Source organism: Apodemus sylvaticus, chromosome 1 (assembly GCF_947179515.1).
Source record: "Apodemus sylvaticus chromosome 1, mApoSyl1.1, whole genome shotgun sequence".
Lineage (NCBI taxonomy): Eukaryota > Metazoa > Chordata > Mammalia > Rodentia > Muridae > Apodemus > Apodemus sylvaticus.
The window spans coordinates 100,240,883-100,263,810 of NC_067472.1; the positions used below are offsets into that span (position 1 = coordinate 100,240,883).

At 38.4% G+C, this 22,928-nt stretch overlaps 1 protein-coding gene across 1 annotated transcript in view; it reads left to right on the plus strand.

The window, feature by feature from the left end:
* The first annotated feature begins 2,063 nt into the window (after nt 1–2,063).
* The window catches only part of LOC127663687 (interferon-induced very large GTPase 1-like), a 113,141-nt gene continuing 92,276 nt past the window's right edge, over nt 2,064–22,928 (plus strand). The window contains exon 1 of the mRNA XM_052155339.1: nt 2,064–2,144. The gene's annotated coding sequence lies outside the window, so the exon portion shown is untranslated. The remainder of the gene's footprint in view (nt 2,145–22,928) is intronic.

The window sequence follows — 22,928 nt, forward strand, 5'->3', positions numbered from 1 at the left end:
ATAAACTACCATTGGAAACACAGTAATAATCTAGAAGAAAAATGTTTCATGTTCAACATTTCAAAGTATTTAAATCAATACAACAATATAATCTTTAGTTATCTTAAGGCTTTAGTGCTTAAAGTTTATTTCTTCTATGCCATTAATATGTATTAGATTAAAATATAATTTAATAAGTTATTTGTTTTATGTTATTTGGTTTGGCATCTCTGAATAGTATATCAAAATGTTTTTGAATACTACTGTTTTGGGATGCATACTATTGAGCTCAAAGATCAGATTTCAATTATTTTAAGCGCTTGATGACAGCAGCCTGGTATGGCTGTTCCCTGAGAGAGTCTACCAGCACCTGACTAATACAGATGCAGATACTCTTTGTTTTGTTTTTTGGATTTGGTTTTTTTTCGAGACAGGGTTTCTCTGTATAGCCCTGGCTATCCTGGAACTCACTCTGTAGACCAGGCTGGCCTCGAACTCAGAAATCCACCTGCCTCTGCCTCCCAGAGTGCAGATACTCACACCTAACCATTATATTGAGCCCAGGGACCCCAATGGTAGAGCTAAAGGAAGGACTAAAAGAACTGAAGGGAATTGCAACAGCATAGGAAGAACAATACCAACTAACCTGTTATTTTATATAGTAACTTATAATTAAAAATAATAATTTTCAGGGTTTTATTGAGAAAGATGAGACAGATTAGGAAAGATAGTATAATAGATACCGATGATATTAATTTATCAATATTAATTTCAAATGTTTATTCACCTAGAAAAATTTTCTAGTTAGGATAAAGTAGAGGTAACAGGAGTATTAAGAATAGAAAAGTTAGCCGGGTGGTGATGGCGCACGCCTGTAATCCCAGTACTCTGGGAGGCAGAGGCAGGCGGATTTCTGAGTTCTAGGCCAACCTGGTCTACAGAGTGAGTTCCAGGACAGCCAGGGCTATACAGAGAAACCCTGTCTCGACAAAAACAAATCCAAAAAACAAAACAAAACAAAAAAAGAATAGAAAAGTTAAGATTCATATAGTTACAAATAAAATCAAAAATTGATTTGCCTTGATCCTAATGTTAGCCTCAATTACCATATGTAAATAGAGTCACCTAAAGTACCAAAGACATGCAAATAAAACACACATGAATGGTTTCATTTTTCTGCTAAGATCACATTCACTATGAATACTCTTTTTTTTTCCTCAGCCTACCTGCTGATCGTGACCTCTGTCGTCTTACACCTGTGACATGGTTCACCAGCTCCCTTCTTGGTCTTCCTGCTGGTTTCCCTCTTCTAATACTCTTATACTGAGGAGTCTGGGCCACTGTTATGATGTTCATGTATTTATCGATTTGGGAGAGTTGTTTTTCCCACAGGATTCTATCCTTGGTTGCTTGTTTATATACTCTACTAGGTAAACTCACTCCAACCTAGACCTGTGTTTCTCCGAGGTTCTTCTAAGCCCTGGGATCACCTCTGGCTAAACATCCCTAGGAGAATCCCAGAATGCAACATGTCTGAAAATGATCTCACATTGTGACAGTTAATATTGATTATCAATCTCACAGCATCTAGGAGACAAAGAGACAAGTGTCTGGTCATGTCCAAGAGGGATTTCTAGATAAGGATACTTAAAGTAGGAGGACCCACCCTGAAGTGGGCGCCACTCTCCCATGGATGACCTCCTGGGTTGAATAAAAAGGAGAAAGCAAGGTGAGAACTAGCATTCTCTATCCTTTCCTGACCACAATTAAATGTGACCAACCACCTGGGACTCCTCCCAGCATGACTTCCTTGCAATGATGGGCTGTGCTCCATTGAGCTGTAAGGAGAACTAAAGCTTCCTCCCATAGAAGGTTTCTTCAGGATTCACAAAATGGAATGCAATTGGGAAGCATTCCTTCCTAACATCCTTGAAGACTTTACAGAGGAAGAGATGGGAAAGTTTAAATACCAACTGAAAAATATAACTCTTGCTAAAGACTACAGCCACATTAAATGAGGTACTCTACAGAAGGCTAACACAGCAGCATTACTTGCTGAAACACTGATCCAGCACTATGGAGAGGAATACTCCAAGACTGTGACCCATGATGTTCTGATAGCCATAAACCAACGAAATCTGGCAGAAATGATCATTTCAAAAATGGTAAAATGTGAGTCTTAAATGAATCCATCCCTCTTTTTACTAGACATGTTTAAGACACTTGCCAAAATCATCCTATCATAAATATTCCTAGAGATTTTGCCAGCATCACATATAAAGGGAGCTGTGTTTCTTGATGGTTTCAAACCAATAATCTTGGGCTAGTGAGTGAGCTCAGTAATCAAACACTTGCCACACAAGACTGAAAACCTAAATTCAATCCCTGGAATCCCTGTTAAGTAGAAAACAACAACAATGAGCTCCCTTAAATTGTCCGCCAATTTCCAGATGTACACATGACATAGATAACACATCATCATCAACATCACCACCATCATCTACTTAAAATAGTAATAATAAATCAGGTGAAATTCATATAATATAAGACAATATATTTTAAAAGAAACAATTTAATCCCATTTAGGAAATTCACAATATGGTTCATTACTCTAGAACACAGAACTCAGTAAGGAGGTTCTCCTGGCTCCTCACTCTCTACTCCTTCTAGATGTAGAAACCACTAATGATATATGTCTATGTACTTATACATTGTAGATATTTCATCCAAATAGAATGTGAGTATGATCTTTTGCTTTTTTTTAACTCTTCACTTTTGAGCTTCATTATTGCAGTGATAATTCATATTTTATAAGTGAATGATATTATTTGTATATATTTATAATACTTGATTTTTCCACTCCACTGCTAATGCATATTTAAGTTGCTACTACCTTTTGTCTACTGGGGATATTGCTATTATTAATATTCCCTTACAAGTACTTGCTAGAGTACCTAGTCTCTTGGGCATACATTTACAAGTGGAAATTCTAATATATATTATTTTACTACTGCTATGGCTCAATGACTCATAGAGGTAGAAGGAGGGAAGTGACTCCACAAAGCATGACTTCAATATATGCACAGTGGCACACATATTCCCCCTGACCATTAAGAGTAAATAAAATTTTTTTTTTAAAAAAAAAAGTTATATACATGGGGGGGGTGTTTAATGTTTAAAGGAAATATCAAATTTTTCTACAGAGGCTGAACCATTTTGGATTCCCTCTAGCTATGAACAAATTTTCAGATTTTTTTGCCACTCCTCTAGCATCTATTATTTTCCATTTTTTTTTTGATTGAAGGAATCTTATATGAAGTGTAAAGTAGTTCCTAATTGTAGTTTGATTTGCAATAGCATTTTTGGTACTTGACCACTTTTATAATCTTTTTGTTGTTGTTGTTTTGGACAATGTCTATTGAATTCTTTTGCCTATTTTTTTCCTTCCACCTAAGTGGGCATTTCATTTTCTTAAAGCCAATAGAGAATGCCTTACATGGGTAAGGAAAGACAGAGACACAATTTCACTAATGGGTTGTTTCAAGTTTTTGTTTGTTTGCCCTTAAGTTGTAAGATATTCTTAAATATTTAAAACATTAGCCCCTCATAAGATAGTTTGAAAATATTGTCTCTCTTCCCATATGTTGCCTTTTCACACTGTAATTCTGTTTCCTTTACTGTGCAGAGGCTTTTAATTTGAAGTAGGCTTATTTGACGATGATGGTAGTGGTGATGGTGATGATTGTCATTATTATTATTATTATTATTACTATTGTGTTTTTATGCCTCACACTCCAATCTCATGAGATTGTTACTCATATTTCCTAATCATTCCTATAAAAATAAAACATTCATGTATTTTCTTGGGTCATAACTGAGAAATATCAATGTTAAATTTATTTAGATTAAGCTGTTTGAGTCAAAAAGATTTATAGATAGGAAAAAGGTCTTTTATGCTTTATTAATTATAAAATTAATGAACATTATTTTACCCCTAAAGCTGAAACATCCATGGGAAAGTCTGGGAAAAAGCCAACAAGAGAAAACAAGACAATGAAATAAAGCCAGATGAAGCTGAATTGTCAAAGGTTTGTAATCAAATCTGGGCCAAGATTGTCTGTCTACTCTAGAAAAGAGTGAAATATCCAGACCATAAAGATGCCCAAAATCTCAGAAGTTTGTGGAAAACTGTATCCTACAATGTACCAGAGTCATTCTGTGTTGGTACCAATGTGCCTCCTAGGAGTCAGATCTGGAGGAGAACCAAGTCCTAAGGAAATCTAGCTTTCTGTTCATTTCTGAGTGCTTATATGCTTGGTGATAGATTTTCCTGAACCATTCTTCTCTAAAAATGGTTTATCCAAAGGATGAAGCTCAATTCAGTACTCAGTTAAAGGTTACTGAATAAAATCCCATTCATTTCCTTACTAATCCCAGGGTTTTATTCTGTACCTATGTTCACAATACCTTAATGTTACCTTAATGTATACAACTTTCATGCACGTTTGCCTTAGCTCTACTGTTTCTAGGAATCCTCACACTGTCGGAGAATAATCCAAATCCTTTAAGGATAATAATATGCAGAATATGTAATAAATATCTTCATTATAGTGGGTTTCTCTTAACTTCTCTCCAGATTCCATTTTATTCCCAAGAACGTTTTTTTAATCTGATACATCAGTTAAGTAGTCTTTCTTTCCCTTTGTGTCCCTGGAAAATCTAATTATTACTTTTTCTGTTACAAGTGCATTTTGAATTTGTTGTAATTATGACTTCACTTGCACAACAGTGTAGTCTGGTTAACCATATATTCATATATAGTTATATATAGTTTTATATATATATATATAGTTATATATATATATATATATATATATATCATATGTAAACATAACCATATTTAAAACTTTTAGTTTTAAGCCCTTCAATGCTAAGTTCTAAATTATGTTTCATCCCTTGATCAAACAAGTGCCCAACAGAAAATGAGCTAGATTTTCTAAATGATTAATATAGTCATTCATGCATAAATTATAAGCTTAAATAAGCCTTTTTATCATAGAGTGATAACAAATATTATCACTATTTCTGTTTGTTTCTAGAAGACTCAGAATTTAATTTTTTTCAATGAAACCCAGCGGATCTACTACTCATTGGGCAAAACCTCAAACAATCAATGATACAGAAGAAACAAATAAAAATCAATGCTTTAACGATTTGATCCAGCGGCTTAATCTAGAATGTTATTATGCCAAGAAGATGACCAAAGTCCATTTTCTTTTGATAAATAAGATCTCCTTCCTTGACATTCAACCTACAGCTGAGAGGGAGCTACCATATTGTTTTCTGGAGAAGCTATTGGCATTGGATTATAATTTAAGATTCCTTGTTTACAGAAAGACAATTTCTAATCTGTCCCAGGCAGTGACTATAGAGTCAGAAAGAAATTTGTCAAAGTTTGAAGGTTTTTTCATGACTAAGGAAGGACATTCAGCTCCAATACCAACTTGCATTCACCCAAAGGACATCCAAATGGCAATTTTCCACTGTGATGATGACTTCACAAGACAGTTTATCTTAACCAAACTTTCCATTTGTCAATTTGCTCTCCCATTTGGTGCCAAATCCACACAGTTCCCAAGTTGAAATCCCTCTTTGGTCTCTTGGACAAATCAGAAAAAGCTGGAAGGAGGTGGAAAAGTTAGGTTGGGAGACAAAAATTAAAAATTATGATAACCAACCAATTAGCTTACAGCCTACACACATTGTATCATTCATAAGAATTGGAAATTTTGTCTCTACATCTAAGTCACAGATTCTGAATTTACTCCTGAGTAAGGGCAAACATGACCATTTTTTTCATAATCATTTTGGGAAAAACAACAAAAACTGTCTGTTAATGGCAGGAATGGTGGAAATATGCTGGTTCTGTCCAGGAGGGAGAGCTGAGGACAGATTTGAAAACTGCATTGCCTTCACCAATCTCCATGGAAATGCTGAAATACATGAAAAGCAAGCTAAGTTCTTGCATGAGGTCTCCTCTGTCACTGTACTCCTCCTGTCAGCTTCAGAAAATGGTTCAGGAAGTGCTAAAATGAACACATCCATTTGGATTTGAGCTTAGTACAAGGAGACAAGGATGGATCAATTCGCATTCTTCTTCATGCTGACCTCCAGTTGAACCAGCACCATTTGTTGAAAAGGCTATCTTTTTTCCATTGGATGTTTTCAGCCCCTTTGTCGAGGATCAAGTGGCCATAGGTCTGTGGGTTCATTTCTGGATCTTCAATCCTGTTCCATTGATCTGCCTGCCTGTCACTGTACCAATACCATGCTGTTTTTAACACTATTGCTCGGTAATATTGCTTGAGGTCAGGGATACTGATTCCCCCAGAATTTCTTTTGTTGTTGAGAATAGTTTTAGCTATCCTGGGTCTTTTGTTATTCCAGATGAATTTGAGAATTGCTCTTTCTAACTCTATGAAGAATTGAGTTGGGATTTTGATGGGTATTGCATTGAATCTGTATATTGCTTTTGGCAAAATGGCCATTTTATCTATATTAATCCTGCCAATTCATGAGCATGGGAGGTTTTTCCATTTTTTGAGATCTTCCTCTATTTCCTTCTTCAGAGTCTTGAAGTTCTTGTCATATAGATCTTTCACAATTTTGGTAAGAGTCACCCCAAGGTACTTTATACTGTTTGTGGCTATTGTGAAGGGTGTCATTTCCCTAATTTCTTTCTCAGCCATGTTCATCACTGCCTTATTTGTAACAGTGAGAAACTGGAAACAACCTAGATGTCCCTCAACAGAAGAATGAAAAAAGAAAATGTGGAACACTTACATAAAGAAATATTACTCAGCTGTTTAAAACTTACATAATGATATATGCAGGTAAAAAATAGAACTAGAAAAAAATCATCCTAAGTATTCTCGGTCCAGAAAGACAAATGTAACATATACTCAATTATAAGTGGATGTTAGCTATTAAGTTAATGATAACCAGCTACAGTCCATAGAGCCACACAGGGTAAGGATACAGTAAAGTACTAATGGGTACAGATAGATTTTGTTTGGAAAGGGACATAGAATAGATACTTGTGGGTGGATGTGCTTGTGGACTGTAACAGGAGAATCAAGTCTGAAAGAGGAGGTGGAAAGCAGATGAAGGAAGGTATATGGGGAAAGATTGTTAAAATTAATGACCATTTGAGGAGCAGTATGGAAACCCAATTCAGTAGAAACTTCCTGAAATATGTTTATATGAAGGGAAAGTAAAGGAAATTACCAAATAATTAAGAGGCAAAGCCTCAACTGGGTATCTTTTGTCACAAAATGAAGCTTTCAGTAACAAGATTGGATGATACTGAATTGAGTTATGGGCCGAAGGGGTGCCATAAGAATCCCCAAACAACTCAAGCTGTTGCCAAGGCAACAATTCATTCTCCACGAACTAATACAGGTGAAGACAACCCCAATACAACTCATTGAATATGAAAAAGTCAGGCTAATGTCTGCATGGAGCGTTTAACACTACATTCTAGTGTCTTTGGCACAGGAAGGTATTCAGGAAGCTACCAAAAAAACGAAATGTAAACACCAAGCTACCCACAAACCCTTTGAGCCCAATGATGAGCACTCAGACATAGTTTATAGCCAATTGAAAAATCTTTATTTCAGGCAGCTGGGATCATGTTCTAGTATTTGGAGTTTGAGGTATGACTCTAAATGTCTGGAACCAGTTGTTTTTGTAGGAAAATCTATGTCCTGGTATCTCCTTCAGCAGCTTCATAGGAGAAGGAGGCTTCATGTAAGCAAGTAATATGACAGAAGTACTAACCTTTAGTTCCTACAAAATAGTTGGGTAATTTTCCATGGGATTCTCAATCAAGGAGATCAAACTGTAATTAAACTTTTAATGGCCTCAGAAATAATATACAATAGAGGAACTTTTCCACTGCTTTGCCCTGTCTCACGAGGACTTAAATTAAAACCAAATATTGCTGGTCTTTAAAAAAAATGCTGAGCCAGATATAGCTGTCACCTGGAGGCTCTGCTAGTGTGTGACAAATAGAGGGAAACACTCTCAGCCAGCCATTGAACTAAGCACAGGGTCCCCAATGGGGAAGCTAGAGAAAGGACCCAAGGAGCTGAAGGGGTTTGCAGCCCCATAGGAGGAAAAAAATGTGAGCCAACCAGTACTCCCAGAGTTCCCAGAGACAAAAACATCAACCAGAGAGTACACATGGTGTTACCCATGGCTCCAGATGCATAGGCAACAGAGGATGGCCTTGTTGGACATCAAAGGGAAGAGAGGCCTCTGGTCCTGGAAAGGCTCCATGCAGCAGTGTAGGGGAATACCAGGACAAGGAAGTGGAAAGGGGCTGATTGGGGAACAGGGGAAGGAGAGATGGCTTATGGGATATTCAGAAGGGAGGAACAAGGAGAGGGGAAATCATTTGAAATATAAATAAAGAATATATCTAATAAAAATTAAATTAAGAAAATGTAATGATAAAATGACACTTATATTCAAAGATCAGTGCTTTCCTCAGCCTTTGTCATCAAAGACACTTCAACCTGCTACAGTTGGGGAAAAATATGGAAACCTTCATCCAGACATGACTCAGAAAGAGACCTTGGAACACTCAACCTTAAACAGGATGTCTTTATCAAATTCCTCCCCTTTCATCTCAAGGAACATCAAGGAAGGGTCTAAGAACCAGAGAGGATGGACAACAAGAAAACAAGGCTTTCTAAATTCATATGATCAAAGCTCCTGTGACCTCACAGAGGCTAAGGCAGCATGCACAGGGCCTGCAGAAGTGTGCACCGGAACTTCTGAGTATATATTATAGTTTCTAGTTTAATTATAGTAACTAGTATAGTTAGTGCCATCACCTGGACTCTTTTTATTCTGTCTTTTCCAAATCCAATGTGATAGATTTTGTTTTATCATATTATATTTATTTTGACAAACCATTATTATCCCTTAGAAGTCTGTTCTTTTCTAGTATAACCAAAAGAGTGGACCCAGAAGAGAGGGAAGGTAGAGAGGAACTGTGAGGAGTGTTGGGGGATATAAACAGGAAATACTGTGTAGGAAAATAATCAATTCTCAATAAAAAGAAAATGAATAAAAATAATTTTGAAGCTTAAAATTTTCTTTGGCACTGCAACCAATGCATAGAAATTTAAAGTTATGGTTCAAAACCTTAGTTTTACAATTCACCAAAAGAAGTATCTCTTCATTCATTTAGATGTTTTTCATTTATGTTTGCAGTGTTTTTCAGTAGACTGAAGTCCAAAAGTAGCCTAATTCATATCATAACTTATGACAAAACTGTCAAAATTGGATAGGAAAAGACAGTGTTTTCAATAAATGGTGCCTGAAACTCTGTGTGCAATAAGAAGATTTACCATTTCATACCACAGGTAAAGGTTAAAGCAGAGTAGACCACGGGCTAAAGTTAAAAAGAATTAATAAATTGTTTTTTGAAAAGCCATGACAAAACATTTGAATTAAGGTAATTAGACAAGAAATGTTTAATATAAAAGTCCACTAGTTAGTTAATTAAAATTAAACAATGAAATAATTATTAAGTGGATCTCATTAAAATATTAAAGTTACTGTGGTAAGAAAAACAGTTAAGACAACGACATGTCCTTCCCCCTTCTTACCACACCCCCATCACTTTCCTGATCTGGCATTCCCCTACACCGGGTCATTGAGTCTTCATAGGATCAATGGCCTATGGATAGGAAAAGGGTTGCTCCATGTGTACTCTTTGGTTGGTGGTTTAGTCCCCGGGGTCTCTGGGGGTACTGGTTGGTACATATTATTGTTCCTCCAAGGAGCTGAAGAGGTTTGCAGCCCCACAAGTGGAACAATTACTATTTTTATAAATACACATATATAGTTTCAATGAACTTCTCTCACCAGGTCTGACAATACTCCCTCAACAAGTCAAATACTACCTGATAAACAAGTATGAAAAGTCCTATTTTGACTTGCTGAGCAAGGTTATTCATGAGACTCCCAAACTTACAGACTATTACTATATCCCTTGCATGTCCCCCAAAGATGGACTTACCCAAAGGTAAGTTCTTGTTGCTAAATATAGCATGTACTTCAGAAACAGGGTCCAGCAGCAAGCCCTGATCTGGAACTAACTTGAATGCACCCTCCCTGAGGATTAGCTTTCCTAGTACCAAAAGGCATCATGCAAGCTTCCAAATGAAAGAGGCAATCAACAGATTTGCCCAATTGTGATGACTGTGAACCACATCAACAACCACCTTGGTACAATAATCCTAAGAAGTGTTATGCATAAGAGGGGAAGAAGCTAGAATAAAAAAACAGAGAAAAAAAAACTAAAGAAGACAAAAAGAATAGCTGGGACCAGGAGATGTTGTGTAAACATTTATATCAAGAAAGTTGATTAAGAAGTGCACCACCATAAAACTATTTCCAGAGGGCAGGAGAGTACCCAAGGACAGAAAAGAACTAAGTTAGACAATTTTGTCAAAGGATATCTTAGACACAGCTGCCTATAGACTAATAACTACAGCCAAGGGGGAATAGTCTGGCTCCCAGAAGCTACAACCTTAACACCTCTGAGGAAGCAGTGTCTCCAGCCACAGATCTACCTTGCCAAGTCCACTCCTGAAGAAGGATACAGAACTGAAGTTTCTCTTTCTCCTTTCATCAGAGCTTCTGAGAAAGTCTTTAGTCAGTCTGTCTCCCCAAAGTTCAGTAAAGATCTCTTGATACACTTTCAAAGAAAATTGTTCTAGCTCCACTCACATAGATGTGGTGCTTTGAAATCACAACAAAAATAACACTAACAAAAAAAAAAAGATTGCTGGCATGAGCAAGTGTGATCGGCACGCTGCCATTAATTCTGCTTTATAGACATGAAAAGGTCAGGGATGTAGTTTTCTCTTCTCCTTCTTGTCCAGATGAGTAGTGTGGATAACTTTAGAGAAAGATATGAATTGAAAGTAGATAAGAAAGAGAGGTCCCAAGAAATTTCAGTCGTTACTGAGCTGAGACTTGTATGCTCTTATATCTGGGCTTAATCCAATCTCTCTTCCAAATTTCCATTAAAAAAAAAATCCTGCCCTGCAATGAATCTGAAGGGGCTGGGGCTAAGGGGATGCCTGAGAAGACCTCATAAGCAATGCAGGTCCACCACACAGCCCTCTTCCTAGGACCTCCCACATTTCTTGATGTATGGTCTGTCTTACTAGACTAGATGCACTTACAACCTTTACCCTAGCTTCCTTAAGCACCATTCTATGCCTACTCCCCATCCTGCACTCTCATGAGCTCCACTTGTATGCCTGAGTCTGCATTTTTAACTTCTGACCTTTTCAAAAAACTGGCCAAGAGAAGCATGAGTGAGGCAAGCTCCATCAAAGTGAGGCAGTCTCTGCTTGGAGCCTTAGATCCTAGCTGATGGCATTTAAAACCCTTTCACTGGTAGAAGTTAGGGGTTTGCTTGCATTTTCTGAAATACTTACCTAATAGTTACAAGGTTGTTAGGTCAAATGCAGAAGTGAACACAAATGACTTTTTAGGGGCTAAGACAAACCAAAGCAACTTGAGAGACATACAACATTCCAACTCTCCAAAATAGTTTGGTTCTAATCAGTCAGCCTGGTAGAAAGATTTATGTAGGTACATCCTCTTCTCCCCATAAACTTCCGTTAATAATTTCCTCCCATTTCTTTGGGCCAGTCCCCATCCTGTTACTAAACAGAGACATTCAGTTTCATTTCTCAGTCAAAGCCCATTTCTCAGAAGTGCCTATTTTTAACAAGTGAAAGGTGACTGTTCATTAGCTAGGTGTCTGTTGATATTTTTGCAAGCTATTTTTCCTTACATTTTCTTGTTTTTTCTATTTTTTTTTTCTTTGGCTGTTACTCCCCAAATTTATATACTGTTCAAAACTTTGAAGTAAGAAGACTTGATAACACAATCCTTTTTGATGTTCAGGGCTCTATGAAAGCTTAAGGAGTCCTCAACAATATTGTTTATAGAGGCTGACATCTTATGTGCCCTGAAGTCAGGAGGAAAGGAGAAAATGGATTTACTCCAGCTATCCCAGGATGGGATGAGCCCCAAAGGCCACTTTGGACAACAGCTGTGCAAATGGCCTGACCAAATGCTAGTAAAAAGCACATGGAATCTCTTCTCAGGGCAAGCCTTCCTTACCCTCTGTTAGATCTACACACCATGAAGGTGATTATTTGTTCTATAAACAAATATCTGAATTCATTTTTTTAATTTTTTTTATTTTTTATTTTATTTTTTATTTTCTATATTCTTTGTTTACATTCCAAATGATTTCCCCTTTACCAGTTCCCCCCTTCCCATAAGTCCCTCATAAGCGAAACAGAGCAGTGGGACGAAGAGCTGGTCAGAACAGTTTGAGTTCACACACTATTTTAGGCAAGTGTTGTTTGAGAACAGTATTGGTGTATTCTGCTTTTCTTGAGGACTGGGTTCTGTAGGGATATGAAAGGAATACTCAATACCAAAGGTGGGAGTGAGATATTGAGTTATCTCAGAATCAATATCAAGTCTGCTATCAAATTATAGATAGCTGGAAGCAGACCAAAATGAGGAAGGATGTAAGACAGGATGTGAACAAACTTTTTCTTGTTGTGCTCTCTCATACCTGGTAGAGAATGCTAACATCCAACCAGAAAATATGTCTATCAATGAGAGGAGATAGCAGAGGCACTAGAAGGAATTTTTCTCCTGTCTTGGGAGATGATCTCAGGCCTGGTGAGCAAAAAGGAGTGTCTGAGAGCCCCTTGGGTGACAGCTTGAGGGTGATTTGGAAAGCCTGTAGCAAGGAGGGGGAGAACAGAAAAAGCAAGGTGAGCTATTTCACATGGAACTTACCATATAATGTGCAAGTAAGAGCCTGTTCTTGAGCAGAAAAGAAAACATGATAGTTACTGAAAATGTACCTGAGTCTTTGAAAATGGCTCTTTTTTCTAGTTGAGAACGCTGTGATGAGGATAAATAGGCTAACATGAGACAAGGAATATGACATGTGCATTAGTAGAGGAGGACACTGACTATGGCTGTGTATTGGAAGGATATGAAGCAGGGGATAGTGCTTCCAGTCCAGCAATACCATCAGCTCCAGTGTTGCCTTTGGCTGTCTGCTCAGAAGTGCCGTGGGGGCCTCTGCAGTAGATGACAAAGGCAGGTTATAAGACCTTATAGTTTAATTTGCTTTTAATTAAATGAGCCTGCTCTGAGGTAAGAAAGCCTGACTTTTACCAAATTAAGACATGAGAGCAGAGAGTGTGGTGTGCATGATCATGGACAGTGTGGGCACTAACCTTTTGGCTTTAGACTGCTGGAATGTCAGTGAAGTCTGCCTGTTGTGAATTCAAATGTAGGCTTCTAAGATGGTGGTTTCTGTGACAATGACATAGCCTTCAGCTGGATGGAGTTTTCTTTAGGGTCTAGACTCTCTAAAACAGAAGAGGATATGGGATCTTTAAGCTTGAATCATAAAGGTTGGGGAGGTTAGGAGGGGCCTAGAGGGGATTATGAATAACTTGGTAAAGAATTTTAACTAAAACCCCAAATTTTGGGGTTCAAATACACACTTAACTCATTAGTCCCAAAAAGGAGAGAAGAGTGCATTTGATCTGGGAACAGGGGAAATATGTCCTTCTTTATACTTTCACAGATTTGATGTATGTTGACTGGAAAGGTGGAGTAAGGCTATGGTAAGATCATGGCGAAGCTATCTGATCCTTACAAGGGGGATGCCTGATATGATAGTTGATCTTAGTTGTCTACTTGTCTAAATATGGAATCACCTAAAATGTAAGCTACGGAGCACACATATGTGGGATTCTCTTGGTCAGATTATCTGAAGTTTGAAGGCCCACTCAAAACATGGTCAACACAACACAGATAAAAGAGAGATATAAAAAGGAAAATTTGCTTTTTGCCTTTTTATCTTCATGCTTGTGGGCAAGTTCATCTATTCTGCTGTCATTCTGCAATTCCCTCACTGTTATTAGAACCAGTTTCTTCAAGCATCCAGCATAAACTGAAGACTCTAGGAGTCATCTAAGCCTTCAGTACCAGATTGGGACTGCTGATATATATATATATATAGCATTGTAGAGTGAGCAACTACCTGATTCTTGGCCACTCTGGTATGAGACAGCAGTTTTGAACTATCCAGATAATGTCATATAAGCCAATATAACAAATCCTCATTCAATAGATATTTGTGCTATAGAATCTGTTCGTGCCTAATACAGCTGATAATACTGATCAAACAGGAAATTAAAGACAATAGAGTTTTACAGAGATGGCTCATGGGAGGGGATTCAGAAGAGGTCATTTGCATATTAAAGAAAAGTGCTGGAAGTAAGATTGCGGGTTAGCATGTGAAAGATGACCAAAGAAATAAGGGCCACCTGAAAATCCCTTTGGAAGTGTAATGCTTCTGCCAGAAATGAAGACTTTGTAAGGAGATTCTTCTGTCTCAATCTTTTTTATTATTAGATATATTCTTTACTTACATTTCAAATGATATCCCCTTTCCTGGTTCTCCTCCCCATACCCCCAGGTGAAAATGCCATAAGCCATTTCCCCCTGTCCCACAATCAACCCCCTACTGCTTCCCTGTCCTGGTATTTCCCTACACTGCTGCATGGAGCCTTTCCAGGACCAGGGGCCTCTCCTCCCTTTGATGTTCAACAAGGCCATCCTCTGCTGCCTATGCATCTGGACCCAGGTGTAACACCATGTGTACTATCTGGTTGATGGTTTTGTCCCTGGAAGCTCAGGGAGTACTGGGTGGCTCATATTCCTCCTATTGTTCCTCCTATGGCACTACAAACCCCTTCAGCAACTTGGGTCCTTTCTCTAGCTCCCCCATTGGGGACTCTGTGCTCAGTTCAATGGCTGGCTGAGAGTGTCCCCCTCTGTAGTGTATTTCTCATACACTAGCAGAACCTTCCAGGTGACAGCTATATCTGGCTCTAGTCAGCAAGTACTTGTGGGCATCAATAATAGTATCTGGGTTTTGAAACTGTATATGGAATGGAGCACTAGATGGGGGTAGTCTCTGGATGGTCTTTTCCTCAGACTCTGCTCCACACTTTGTCTCTCTATCTCCTTCTGTGGGTATCTTGTTCCCCCTTTCTAATAAGGACCAGAGTATCCATACTTTGTTCTTCCTTCTTCTTGGACATCTTTTGATATATGAATTGTGTCTTGGTTATTCTGAAATATCCATTTATCAATGAGTGCATACCATGTGTGTTCTTTTGTGAATGAGTCACCTCACTTAGGATGATATTTTCTGGTTCCACTCATTTGCCTAAGAATTTCATGAATTCATTGTTTTTAATAGCTGAGTAGTATTCCATTGGGTAAATATACCACATTTTCTGTATCCATTCCTCTGTGGAGGGACATCTGGGTTCTTTCTAACTTCTGTCTATTATAAATAGGGCTGCTATGAACATAGTGGAGCATGTGTCCTTATCACATGCTGGGGAATCCTCTGGGTATATGCCCAGGAGTGGTATAGCAAGAGTCTTCCAGTAGTAACATGCCCAGTTTTCTGAGGAACCACCAGACTGATTCCAGAGTGGTTGTACCAGCTTGCAATCCCACCAGCAGTATCTCAATCTTACTATCAGACTGCTGAAACAATTCAGACTGTTCACCAAAGAAATGGAAATTTCCACCAGCACACTCAGGCTGGAAAAAAAGGAATGTCAGCCAAAGGAAGAACATGTATTTTTGAGACTTCTCTCTGGTCAAATAAGTTGTCCAGCCACTCTGGAGATGAAGCCTAGATATTAATGGGTCAGTGGTAGGCAAAACTATACCTTGACTCAACTACTCACATGTGCTGATCTTTGTTTGCCCTCCATTTAACTCCGATAGCATTTCAAGATCCTGAAGATGGACTTGAGGGGCTTGCCGGGATCTCTTTGTACCTCTTCTCAAAGAGACCAAATTGGAAAGTCTCCTTTTTCTTCTTTCTTTTATTAGTAATGTTCTTTGAATTGGCTTGTTGATGATGGGTATGCAGACCTGGCTTAGAGCATAAGTTATGAACTTCAAATTTGATAACAAATGGACTAGCAAGATAAGAGGAGTAGATTTGTGGATGCGAGAGTCTGTTTAGAAGTGGAGAAATTGCATTTATGATCCAAACTTATGTGATATATATCATATTTATTCATATGTATCATATTTATATATCATATACTACATTTTTCTGTGATATGTGGAAACAGAAAAGAAAACCTGAGACAAAATCATAATTTCTAGAATGAGAGTGGAGGTGCAGAGATGTGAATGAGGGTAGAGAAAAGATGGGGGGTTGGTGAAGACAAAAGACATGAATGTATGGAAATAGTACAATGTGCCCCCTTAATTCTAATTTATAATAACCACTGGCAATTATAGATAAATATTTGAACAGTCAAAGAGAAAATAATAATTTAAGCATTTCATTGTCTTTGTATAAGTATTTTAATATTTAGTACAATTTTGATAAAGGAAATCTAATTTTTAAATTGCCAAAACGTATTTTAAATCTACCAAAGAAACTACATTTCAGTGCTATTTATATTTTGAATGCAAAATCTTTGTTTTCCAGTTACAACCTATTGTATTTTTTTTTAAAAACTAAGATATAGTGACCTACCGTCTCAAAGTCTCTATAACATTCCCAGATGCTTCACCAACATCAGCTTAAAATCTATTTACACTACTTAGAGATACCAAAGTTTTGGATTAGCTTGCCTTATCCAAATAACACAAAAGATAGCAATCTCAAATAATATTCACGACTCTTTTTTTTTTTTGCCTTTATTTTTTGTTATTGCTGTTGTTGTTGGGTTTGTTGTTGACGGTGGTGGTGGTGGTGGTGGTGGTGGTGGTGTGTGTGTGTGTGTATGTGTGTGTGTGTGTGTGTGAGAGAGAGAGAGAGAGAGAGAGAGAGAGAGAGAGAGAGAGAGAGAGGAACAGGGACAGGGAGAGAGAGAAAGAGAGAGAGACTCTCAGGTAGCTCTGGCTGTCCTGGAACTCATTCTGTAGACAATACTGGCCTCAAACCCACAGAGATATGCCTGCATTTACCTCCATGTGCTGGTATGAAAAGTGTGTGCCACTATGCCTGGCTCAAAAACATTTTATGTCTTTTTATTTTATTTCATTTTATTTTATTTAATCATTTTTTACAGTCCACATTTTATATCCCTCCTGGTCCAACCTCTGACTATTCCACATCCCAAACCTCCTCCCCCCTGTCTCCAGAAGGTTGTCTCCACCTCCCCATTCCCACCCTACCAGACCTCCCTTCTACTTGAGGTCCTCGTGTGTATAGAGAGTTAGGTGCATCTTCTCTGACTGAATCCAAACCAGGCAGTTGTCTGCTGTGTATGTCAGGGACCTCATATCAGCTGGTGTATGCTGCCTGGTTGGTGGCCCAATATCTGAGATATCTCAGGGGTCCAGGTTAGTTGAGACTGATGGTCCTCCTACAGGGTCTCCCTCTTCCTATGTTTCTTCCAGTCTTTCCCTAATTCAACCACAGGGGTCAGCTGCTTTTGTCCACTGGTTAGATATAAATACATGTATCTGACTCTTTGAGCTGCTTGTTGGGTCTTTCAGTGAGCAGTCATGATAGTCCCCATTTTGTGAGCACACAATAGCCTCAGCAATAGTGTCAGGTCTTGGGGCCTCCGCTTGAGCTGGATCCCACTTTGGGCCTGTCACTGGTCTAGCATTTTATGTTTTAAAAGCAGTTTTTCTTGCTTTTTTAAAAGTTGTTCTATGGTATTTTGTCCAGGAATTTTAAATATTCATATTTATGGCAAGAATTTTTTTAGAGAAGATATTGAATCTATACAAAAGTTAATAGTTTTCCACTCAGGAAGAAAGTGCAGTCTATCACACTAACACCAGCTAGGGTCCCATTTCCCTTGGTAACTATTAAATTTAAAGTTAGATATGATTATGTCTGTAAGACCTATAAAATTCTGATTTTTTTCATATTTAAATATATAGTAAAGTACTTCGTTTTCAAAGGTATAGTTATCTAGTCCCACCCACTTGCCGAAGAATTTCATGAATTCATTGTTTTTAATAGCTGAGTAGTATTCCATTGTGTAAATATATCACATTTTCTGTATCCATTCCTCCATTGAGGGATATCTGGGTTCTTTCTAGCTTCTGGCTATTATAAATATGGCTGCTATAAACATAGTGGAGAATGTGTCCTTATTAGTTGCTGGGGAATACTCTGGGTATATGCCCAGGAGTGGTATAGTGGGATCATCCAGTAGTATCATGCTCAGTTTTCTGAGGAACCGCCAGACTGATTTCCAGAGTGGTTGTACCAGCTTGCAATCCCACCAGCAGTGGAGGAGTGTTCCTCTTTCTCCACATCCTCACCAGCACCTGTTTTCTCCTGAGTTTTTGATCTTAGCCATTCTGACTGGTGTGAGGTGAAATCTCAGGTTTGTTTTGATTTGCATTTCCCTGATGACTAAGAATGTTGAACATTTCTTTAGGTACTTCTCATCCATTCGATATTACTCAAGTGAAAATTCTTTGTTTAGCTCTGTACCCCATTTTAATGGGGTTATTTGGCTCTCTAGAGTCTACCTTCTTGAGTTCTTTGTATATTTTGAATATTAGCCCTCTGTCAGATGTAGAGTTGGTAAAGATTTTTTCCCAATTTGTTGGTCTTCCTATACTCAAAGGATAAACAGGCTAAGAAAGAAATTAGGGAAATGACACCCTTCACAATAGCCACAAACAATATAAAGTATTTGGTGTGACTCTAACCAAACAAGTGAAAGATCTGTATGACAGGATCTTCAAGTCTTTGAAGAAGGAAATCCAAGAAGACCTCAGAAGATAAAAAAAATCTTCCATGCTCATGGATTGGCAGGATTAATAAAGTAAAAATGGCCATTTTGCCAAAAGCAATATACAGATTCAATGCAATCACCATAAAAATCCCAACTCAATTCTTATAGAGTTAGAGCAATTCTCAAATTCATCTGGTATAACAAAAGACCTAGGATAGCTAAAGCTATTCTCAACAGTAAAAGAACTACTGGGGAAATCAGTATCCCAGACCTCAAGCAGTACTACAGAGCAATCCTGTTAAAAACCGCATGTTGATGGTTCAGTGACAGGCAGGTAGAGCAATGGAATAAGACCCAGAAATGAACCCACACAATTATGGTCACTTGATCTTTGACAAAGGAGCTAAAACCATCCAGTGGAAAAAAGATAGTCTTTTCAACAAATGGTGCTGGTTCACTGGAGTTCAGCATGCAGAAGAATGCAAATCAATCCATTCTTATGTCCTTGTACTAAGCTCAAGTCCAAGTGGATCAAGGACCTCCACATAAAACCAGACACACTGGAACTAATAGAAAAGAAACTGGGGAAGAGCCTCGAGCACATGGGTACAAGGGAAAATTTCCTGAACAGAACACCAATGGCTTATGCTCTAAGATCAAGAATTGACAAATTGACCTCATAAAATTACAAAGTTTCTGTAAGGCAAAGGACACTGTCAAAAGGACAAAGCAGAAACCAACAAAATTCTAATTTCTAACTGAACTTCCCTTTAGTGGTATTAATAATATAAAGAACGTGAGAAAACACAGTTTTTGTTAAGAGAACATTTGAAAGGACATTCTTTTTCTACCTAAAATTTTTATTTCCTTTATTTTATTATTAATTTATTAATAATTTTCTGTTATTTTATACTTCATTTAATTCCTCACACTTAAATCTGAATTGGTAAAACAGATGAAGTGAGTAAGCACAATAAGAGCTATGAAATCCTCTAGCTATCAAAGATTAATCTTTTTTTAATTTATTGATATATTTATTTACATCTCAAATGATTTTCCCTTTTCTGGACCCCCACTCCCCAAAAGTCCCATCAGTCCCCTTCCCTCCCCGTTTTCCCACCCAACCCTTCCCACTTCCCTGTTCTGATTTTGTTCAATACTGCTTCACTGAGTCTTTCCAGAACCAGGGGCCACTCCTCCGTTCTTCTTGTACCTCATTTGATGTGTGGATTATGTTTTGGGTATTCCAGTTTTCTAGGTTAATATCCACTTATTAGTGAGTGCATACCATGATTCATCTTTTGAGTCTGGGTTACCTCACTTAGTATGATGTTCTCTAGCTCCATCCATTTGCCTAAGAATTTCATGAATTCATTGTTTCTAATGGTTGAATAGTACTCCATTGTGTATATATACCACATTTTTTGCATCCACTCTTCTGTTGAGGGATACCTGGGTTCTTTCCAGCATCTGGCAATTATAAATAGGGCTGCTATGAACATAGTAGAATATGTATCCTTATTACATGCTGGGGAATCCTCTGGGTATATGCCCAGGAGTGGTATAGCAGGATCTTCTGGAAGTGAGGTGCCCAGTTTTCGGAGGAACCGCCAGACTGATTTCCAGAGTGGTTGTACCAATTTGCAACCCCACCAGCAGTGGAGGAGTGTTCCTCTTTCTCCACATCCTCGACAACACCTGCTGTCCCCTGAATTTTTAATCTTAGCCATTCTGACTGGTGTAAGGTGAAATCTCAGGGTTGTTTTGATTTGCATTTCCCTAATGACTAATGAAGTTGAGCATTTTTTAAGATGCTTCTCCGCCATCCGAAGTTCTTCAGGTGAGAATTCTTTGTTTAACTCTGTACCCCATTTTTTAATAGGGTTGTTTGGTTTTCTTGAGTCTAACTTCTTGAGTTCTTTATATATATTGGATATTAGCCCTCTATCTGATATAGGATTGGTGAAGATCTTTTCCCAATTTGTTGGTTGCCGATCTGTCCTCTTGATGGTGTCCTTTGCCTTACAGAAACTCTGTAACCTTATGAGGTCCCATTTGTCAATTCTTGCTCTTAGAGCATACTCTATTGGTGTTCTGTTCATTCCATGTGAATCCCAGGGCTCAAATTCAGGTTATGAAGCTTGAGGGATGAAGCTTGAGGGAGTGTGTCTGAAGCTGAGCCATCTCACTTGCCTCTCTAATTTTTTTGGATAAAATCTAATGCTGTAAACCAAATGAAGGACAGGATACTCCTTCACTGTAAAGTAGTAGAAACTGAGAACTCTGATTGCAGCGGCCTCCAAACCAACCTATCATGCTACAACTACTGGGTGTATCAGGGACCAACAAGCAGAGAATTTCTGACTGTTCCTGAGTTTGAGCTTGGCTGGATCCCCTGCTGTTGATGTGACCTAATCACATGCTCACTTGGTGGACCTGAACACACCATTTTCTGCTACTTTCCTGAAGCCTGACTCTGTACATTGACTTGCCCACAGCTAGTTTTGGGTTCCTTATCCTACCAATACAGACTTGCATTTGTCACAGCCCATTTCTCAGACTTCTTGAACTCTTTCATTATAACTTCATTATATAAATTGCATATATGAAACGTTATTTATTATGTGTTGTATGATATGTGATATGAAGGTCAATATTTACCAGATAAAATTGAGATAAAAGACCCTGCATTTGCCATTCTCAGATTCACAAAATAGATGAGATTATCAGGCAAACAACAGCCATTAAAATTGGAGAACCTTGCCGGGCGTGGTGGCGCACGCCTGTAATCCCAGCACTTGGGAGGCAGAGGCAGGCGGATTTCTGAGTTCGAGGCCAGCCTGGTCTACAGAGTGAGCTCCAGGACTACACAGAGAAACCCTGTCTTGAAAAACCAAAAAAAAAAAAAAAAAAAAAAAAAAATTGGAGAACCTTGTGATTTTCTGTCACTCAATAAATTCTGACCCTGTGAAAAGACACAAATGTGTTTATCTGTTTCTAGAATGGTGTTCTCAGGATGAGGAACTTGCAGTCAGAAGCAGTGGCTGCCTTCCAGAGAAAGATTTACAAGTTGTCAAGTATTATATTAAGTCAGTATTCTTTAGAGGAGCAGAAACGATAGAGTGAATATATATTAGAGGGTAGTTTACATGATACAGTCTAGCTAATCCAATAATGGCTGTCTCGGATCACAGAAGCTAAGAATATGGTAAGTTGATCAATCCATAAGGGTCAACAGGCCCAATATGTTGCTGGGAGCCTGGAGGCCTGATAGCCTTTTCAGTTTATGTTAGGAGCCTGAAGAATCTGGTTCTAATATCAGCAAAGTAAGGCCACAGTGACAGCAACAGTAGAGCCAAACTTCCAACAGGAGTGAAGGCAGGCAGCTAAAAGCAAAACTTCCCTTCTCCCATATCCTCTTCTCTGGGCTGCCTCAGAACTTTGCTGCCCATATCTAGGGTAGGTCTTTCCAGTTCAAACATCTGATTAAGATAGACCCTCAGGAAAGTGCCCAGTCCTTCATGTGACCCTACAGGAGAGACTGGAGCTCAGATAATGGAAGGCATTGGACCACACCTTGACCAGACTGCTTAGTTATGCATTTCTTCCTTCTACTGAAAACTTTCTCTGACCACAAAAATAAACATTAGGGAGGATGGGCAGTCTCTGAATCTTCATGCTTTTTCCCAATGTGACCACACTGAATAAACCCTTTTCCTGCTTTTTGCTGTTAATTTGGCTTTTAGTGGTCTTACCAAGGACATGTCCCAGAATGTGTCCTGTTGGAGCACAAGCTGTGACCACAGGCCTGTTATCACCATTGCTGAAGATGCCTGGTTTTTTTTTTTTAAAAGCTCTGATTTCTGATTTAAAGCCCTACCCCCACTTGGCAGCTACTAAGATGAGCAGCTAGGCTGCTTTGGGTTTTGTTTTGTTTTGTTGGTTTTTTTCTCTAAAATTCTAATAAATCTTCCCAGACCATATTTAGCTACAAGAACTTACACAAGGGACCCAAGAAAGAAACGAAACCTCTGTGAACAGGAAGGAAAAGGGAGGTGC